The sequence below is a fragment of the Nesoenas mayeri genome (genome assembly GCF_963082525.1).
Source record: "Nesoenas mayeri genome assembly, chromosome: 6".
NCBI lineage: Eukaryota > Metazoa > Chordata > Aves > Columbiformes > Columbidae > Nesoenas > Nesoenas mayeri.
Genome location: NC_137545.1, coordinates 2,955,760 through 2,962,391, shown reverse-complemented (window position 1 = coordinate 2,962,391; position 6,632 = coordinate 2,955,760). Strand labels below are relative to the sequence as shown.

Here is a 6,632-nt window from a genome sequence, read left to right as displayed (position 1 = left end):
CACTGCAACTGCCAGAATTTTAATTTACTGCTGAGGAATTACAATGCTGTCAAAGCAAAGCCAAATACCCTCTTTGTGATCAAGGAACATCTGACCCTATGCAGCTTTACATCAAATGCTACTTATCTTAAATTCAATTAGCAAGCTTGGGTTTGAAGGTTTGGGTGTCTTTGTTTTTGTTTTATTTTCTTTCATTTTATTCCTGAAACACAGTTATAGCAGCCATTTAGAGAGGGATTGTGCTGTGAGCAAGTCAACACCGTTAAGGAAAAATATGCAAGCAAGCTAACTTGCATGAGTACATATGCTTGTTACTGTACCTCTACCATTGGTTCATCTTCAACAGATTTAAGAATCAAGCCCCTGAAAGTTGAGGTACACATTTAAAGTGACCAAAAGATTAGACATGTTTCTGGAATCCACAAGAGAAGGTAGCAGCAATCACTTGCAATCTTGAGTGTTATATTCAGTCTCTCCTGATGAAATCTGGCTGAGCCGTTTGCTTGATCCCCACAGCTTTCGGGAAAGCTGACCTGAGCGCATCTGTTTAAAAGTAATTCAGAGAAACAAAAGGAGGGGGAAGGGATAAGGTGGATAAATTAAAAAGGAATTCAGACACTGATTCTGGTGAAACGCAGACACTACAATGTACTGCATAAACAAAATTAGACCAACAAAAATTATTTGAAAACAAACCAAAAGTTACACTTAGGGATGATTCTTGGGACTGACAAAAAACAACAGACAAAACACTGATCAAAGTCTTCTCTGATTTTGAACGGTTAAAGGGTTATTACCAAGTAATGCAGACTTGTTACTTATCCTACTTCAAATCGCTTAGAAACAGTGTTTCAATTGCTATTTTGATAGGAAGGAAAAGAGGTGAATGTGAAGCAAAAAAGAACCAAAGTAGAAGAAAGGACGTTTTATTTTAGAGATTTCAAACAGAAATTGCTAGAAGTGAAAAGGAAATGATAAGCAAAATGCAAGGCAGTGACAGCAGAATGGAGGAAAGAGAGAAAGGTTATCTCCTGGTGTCAGATTTATACAGTCTTCCAAAGATCCTGGGTGAAGTGCCCAGAGTAAAATTTAAACCAGAAGTAATTCATATTGAGTAAGTATACAGAAGTATAGACAGATAACAAGCAACCAGAGGCCACGTTAAATCCAGCATCTGGTAGGTTTGCCATCTGACAACAATTTGTAAGAAATTGTTTTAATTTCTTTCTTAAATATAAGGCTTAAGATTGGCCAGTAGCGATTAGCCTGGCAGCTAATTAGGTGGTGAAATCCCTCACAGTTCAACAAACAAGGTGCGTGTCTGAAGAGCGCAGCTTTGAGAACAGCTCCCAGCACTCGGAACTACAAGTTAAGCTTGCTCAACAACGGTGTCATTGCAGCAGCAGCCTGCTAGAAAAGGCACAGGCATCGGCACGGGCGGGTGAGCATCCCCCAGACCGTGCAGCATCCCAAACAGCCACGTCATTGTTAAAAATACAGTAACATTTGTTGTACTTCACTTCGTACTGGATACTGTCAATGCAGAAACACTAAAGGCCAATCTTAATACCAAGCAGCATTTCACCGTATGCACAATAAAGTTGGTCTCTCCCTTTATCCCAAGGATCAGTATCACCACAAAAAGCCAGAACTACAACACTGTCTTCTGTATAAGGATAAAATTCTAGAAATTCATATATTCCTTCCAAACTACAAATAATTCAAAGAAATACCCCACATACATATGCTTTTCAAATATATTGATTGATGGCATTATAGAAAACTAGAAAATCTGGGACATAATGTTGTTCCTTAAAAAAAAAAAATCTATTCACATAGATATTAAGCTTGCAGATCATCTGAATTATAAACAGATTATCCTGAAAAAAAATTCATATAAGGAATCCAGTCTTTGGAACAACACTTTCTCCATAGTTAGAAAAATAGATGTGATTAACAGCTGAAAGAAAAAAAGCCTCTGGTCTAATGATATACATACATTTCAGCCTACAAAAGATCTTTGCTAAGGAACAGGATGCTGAGAAATGACAGTGACATTAAAACTGTCATTACAAACGTATGTTTAACCCCATCAGAAGCACCTCTCTGTCAATTGTGCAGTAGGACAAAGTCCAGCTGCAGGTCAGTGGGAACCTCCCTCCCCATCCGCTGCAAACAAAGTCAGGCTAACACTGTGGGAAGCCTGGTTCAAATATAAAACCATGTATCTCCTAGCTAAAACACTTTAAACTACCAGCAAATAAAGTCGCTCTGTTTTCACAATTAAAATATAAAATTAAATTAAGACACTTTTCTGGCATTTACTAAAGGCCATGCAAAAGTGGTAATCACATGTTCAAATAAATACACTGCAGGACAATGGAGATTGGGTTATAAAGAGAAGCAGGTTTAAACTAACCCAAGTACTTTGAAAATCATGACAAGAAGTACTTAAAGCAAAATCGTTCTGCACAAGCAAAATTGGGCACAGCTATTTGACAGATGGATGCTCTGTATTTGATATTGCATACGCAGTACCAGTACCAACAAGTTTCTATTCACCATATGGAGCACAGAGCATATCGGAAACCTACACAAGTGATTCTTTGTGCACTGTAATTAGAGACTCTGAACAGAAAGCAGTAATATTTTTTTCCCCAGTGTCAATCAATGCGTATCAAAAGATCTGACAGAAAGCATGAGAAATAAAGTAGCTTGCTCTCTTTCGCTTCCAGTTTTCCAGTTTTCTTCTGGAAAATTATTTCATCAAGAAGTGACTGACAACACTATCACGTTCAGAAAAAGTTAGCTACTATGACTTTGCTTATTCAGATGCGAGTGATAAGGTTTGCAAGTTAGTCCAGCTGAGCTTCCCATCTGTGATCCCTATAAACCTTTGATTCTTAATGAGAAATTTCAGTAGAGCAGTCTCAATAGTTATTTTTTTCCCACTGAAAACTGAAACTTGCTCTTAAATTTACCCTGCCATAGAGGAGACCTCTTGCTCAACTGGAAAGCAGATATAAGTGAGCTTCCCACTGTTCGGTAGAAAAAGTTCTTGATGGTGAGTTTTACCTCTGCGGGCTTGCCAACACCAACGATAATCAACTTGCCGTCCTCCAAGCCAACAAGGATGTGGCTGTACTCTTTGGTGACAGAAATGCAGTGAATTGGCAGTCGCATGGCTAAGGGGGAGATGCTCAGGCTCAGGCTGCAATGATCAAAAACCACATAGACAAAGCTCATCACGTATTTGTTTGCACATATGGCAAAGAATCACACTGCAGTTGAAATTGTTGTCTGTGGGATGCACTATAAAACACAGCTTCTCGATATCCGGTTCGCTATTTCAATTATTGTAAACTGCTACGGAACGACCTAGTCATACTCCAGAATGGAGTTCAAATAACAAGAACAGGCATAGATGTGTCAGTAAATTAAGACATTTTCACTGAAGAACAGTAACATTACCCCCACAACTGCCTAAACGACAAAGATCCCTCCCATTCTGAGGAGCAATGGAGCTCTACAGAGTGCAGCAGTAAGGAGAGTTTGAAACTCAGTGCAGAACTACATGAGACGTGATCCTGCAATTGCTGAGCTCCCAGTGACTAATCAGACATGAGGACAATCACAGCTCGCAGATGTCAGACACAGCTCTTCCCGAATTCTGTCAGTTCTAGGTGTATAATTGGGACAAATGCCTGGTATAACCTCCCATTTTTCTTTTCTCCTTATCTTAGTTCCCCCATAGAAGAGTTCTTTCAGGAATACAGAAAAAAGCAATGGTTACCACCTACAGCACCAAGCAAAGCCCACGTTACACAGCCATTTCTCAATAAATCTTTATATTTGCATCTCGATAATAAACTGCTGATGGTGGTACACTACCTGTAGAGATCCCGTATGGAAAGAAATCCCTGTAAGCTGCCCATCACTATATACTCGCCAGTCACACACATATCTGACACTTCCTCCTTCAGAGTCTCAGAACCCAAATATTTTCCATTGACAGAATAGAGATGTAATGCATTCTTATCCTGAAAAGATCAAAAAGGATCCAGTCAGTTCTCTGTGACATTTAAGATTGTATTATTTGTGTCTTTAGCTCACTAACAGGAGCTAACTTGGGTAATAACCCACAGATACTACTGATGACAACAGTTTCCTTGTCGAATGATACAGGACTACCGAGCCTATACGCAATGTGTATGTACACCAGGTTCTCTATGGAAATTTTTGAAGTCATTTCTCATCACCTGTTGATGTAACATGGTATCGTCTTACCTATCCATCTAATCAATTCCAAATTTTCTAAAAACATTCATGGATTTAATGGAAATGTCCCTATTTTATAAGGGTTTTTATTAAGGAAGAAGAAAGGAAAAGAGCACTCTTATTGTCAGCCCCACTGCCACCCTCCCTCCCCCAACCCAAACTGAAAAGCAGGAGGAAATAGGTATATTTCCACAGAGCTAGATCTAGAAGTATTTTCTGGACAAGGCAATGAATTACTGATGGATTAAAGACATAGCTAACGTGACCACCTGAAGTTCTTTCAGCCTGACAATACCTTGGTCTCTTCTGTCCCCAGCTTCCCATAGCAGCTAGCATGCCTACATCCAATAAACTTGTCTTCAAGAAATTTTCCATGTTCATAGAAATCCTAACACCTCTACCCTTATTAAAGCAACTACGCAGCTACTCAAAGGACAGAATAAGCTACACTGTGAACCTTAGAGCTCTTCCTCTAAATCTAAAAAACCTCAGTGTCGTCACTGGGCATCTTACACCCCGAACCTACTGCTCCCCTTGCAAACTTCAGTTTCTGTGCACAGCGGAACTTGTTTCCCCCAGTTTTCAACTTCAAAGCAGCTCTCCCACGAAGATTCATTGGGACATGCTTGGGCATCTTCCTTGCAGGTATTGGGAGATTTTAATGAAACTTACAGGTGCACAGTGTGTCTGTGACTTAAGCTTTAATCCAATTTCACTCACACAGACTAGCAAAATAAAAAAAAAAAAATATGGAAAAAGACACAGGATGCTCAAAAAGTCTTATTACTTTAGAAAAGAAGGATAAAGTTAACAACATTTATGACTAATGTCTTCAGAGAAAGAGAAAGAGGTATGCCATGAACCTAAGTACCTTAAGAGTAGTCTTTCCTTCTATGCTGGTGTGGACTACTATGTGGCCTTCCCAGGACACAGCCAGATTGGGAACAGTCAGCAGGAGAGAACTCTCACAAGGTGGTCGCAAAGTCCTCACGTACTGACCTTTCCGAATAGTGTGGACAATAACAGTTCCATCCTGCAGTCAAATTTAGGTAAGTTGTTACTCAGCAGGTAAGTTACCACAACACACAGAAAGAATATTTAAATAGAGAGGGAATATTAAGAAAGCACTTAAATCATTAACTGGAGATCGAGATTCCTGAGCATTAGGAACGCTACACAAAGAAACCTTCCCCTCAAGGCAACGTACTACAGGCACATGAAAAATAAATGCAAATAGGGCAATAGGGGAAGGACAGACAGCAAATCAGCCGTTTCACAGGTCACATATATGAGTAAGAATTAAGTGCAGAATAGAGTTCAGCAGCCTGCCAGAGTCATACAGTAAGGTAGAATCCCAGAATCACAGAATGTCAGGGATCAGAAGGGACCTCAAAAGATCATCTAGTTGAATCCCCCCGCCAGAGCAGGAACACCCAGATGAGGTTACACAGGAAGGTGTCCAGGCGGGTTGGAATGTCTGCAGAGAAGGAGACTCCACAACCCCCCTGGGCAGCCTGGGCCAGACTCTGCCGCCCTCGCCAGGAACAAGTTTCTTCTCAAATTTAAGTGGAACTTCTTGTGTTCCAGTTTGTACCCATTAACCCTTGTCCTACCATTTGTTGTCACCGAGAAGAGCCTGGCTCCATCCTCCTGACACTCCCCCTTTCCATATTGATGCCCATGAATGAGTCCCCTCTCAGTCTCCTCTTGTCCAGCTCCAGAGCCCCAGCTCCCTCAGCCTTTCCTCACACGGGAGATGCTCCACTCCCTTCAGCATCTTGGTGGCTGCGCTGGACTCTCTCCAGCAGTTCCCTGTCCTGCTGGAACTGAGGGGCCACAACTGGACACAAGATTCCAGGCGTGGTCTCCCCAGGGCAGAGCAGAGGGGCAGGAGAACCTCTCTGACCTACTGACCACCCCCTTCTAAACCACCCCAGGTCCCATTGGCTTCCTGGCCACAAGGGCCCAGTGCTGGCTCATGGTCACCCTGCTGTCCCCAGGACCCCCAGGTCCCTTTCCCCTACGCTGCTCTCCAACAGGTCATTCCCCAACTTATACTGGAACTTGGGGTTGTTCCTGCCCAGATTCAAGACTCTACACTTGCCCTTGTTATATTTCATTAAATTTTTCCCTGCCCAACTCTCCAGCCTGTCCAGGTCTTGCTGGAACACAAATAAGCTGCACAGAACCTTCAAGGTTAAGGAAGCAGGCATGAAACTATCACAGAATTGTTCCTATGAGAAGCTTAAGATCTCCAAATAAGTCCACACTCATTAAAGCTCATCTGTGCAGAATAACACAACATGGCAGCTGAGGCCCATGCTGTGCAGAGCAGTTTGAGACAGCCCAGTTTA

General features: G+C 41.6%; 1 pseudogene across 1 annotated transcript in view; it reads right to left on the bottom strand.

The window, feature by feature from the left end:
• Positions 1-441: 441 nt before the first annotated feature.
• The window catches only part of LOC308041726 (neurobeachin-like protein 1), a 52,012-nt pseudogene continuing 45,821 nt past the window's right edge, over positions 442-6,632 (bottom strand). The window contains exons 46-49 of the transcript in view: positions 5,150-5,311; positions 3,892-4,040; positions 3,076-3,211; positions 442-543 (exon numbers count right to left, since the gene is read on the bottom strand). The product of the transcript in view is annotated as a neurobeachin-like protein 1 (transcript). The remainder of the gene's footprint in view (positions 544-3,075; positions 3,212-3,891; positions 4,041-5,149; positions 5,312-6,632) is intronic.